An 848-nucleotide genomic window follows, 5' to 3' on the forward strand; every position below is an offset into this window, starting at 1 on the left:
GTGTTTCAAATCATTCATAGTTGATATAAAAATATATTGAGTAGAAAAGTATTGAGCTGAAAACATGAAATGGTTGTTTAAGTTTACCAAATATGCCTCGAGGTGGTTAGCTCAGAAAAAAGATTGCCGTAATTTTATTGAAATGTTATCTTGATGTTGTTACCATGGTTAAAAGGAATTATTAGAAATCAATATAATCTTGCGATAACGTAATGTCGCTTTAGGCAAATTTTGTAAAATTGATATAAATGGTTTTCCTCTACAATATTTAAGATAATCACATAATCAATGATTTAGAATGTTTTTATTATCTAAAATCAGTAAAGATACGAAAAAATTACGTATATTAATATAACGATTTTGCCATCTCAATACACAGCACATTGCATCATATAATCCTCTGGCAATCCTCAAAAGACTAAATTCTAACAATACCGTCCTCAGTCAGGACTTATTCATATGATTTATCTGTGTTCTGCCGTACAAAAGAACACGACACTAGGTCTATTTTCACAGTGATTTGTACCCATCCGGTCAATGACAACACTCAGACTTGCTTGATTAGTAGTTTCAAGACGAATTATCTCAAGCCTATTTCCTGATTTGGGGTCCATTTGACCCCCTGACTTGCAAAGAGAAAAATACTAGAAAGTCCTATTTTCTGATTTGGGGTCCATTTGGCCCCCATGACTTGCACATAGTAAAATACTAGAAAGTCTATTTATTTCTTATTTGGGGGCCATTTAACCCCCATGATTTTACTATGGAAAATTCAGTTAAAATCATATTTCTCATTAAATGTATATAGGCAATATAAGTTTACATCATTTTGTTGTTTTTGTGTGACA

Source organism: Berghia stephanieae, chromosome 4 (assembly GCF_034508935.2).
Source record: "Berghia stephanieae isolate SIO BIC M18660-M18661 chromosome 4, UCSD_Bste_1.3, whole genome shotgun sequence".
Taxonomy (NCBI): Eukaryota; Metazoa; Mollusca; class Gastropoda; order Nudibranchia; family Aeolidiidae; genus Berghia; species Berghia stephanieae.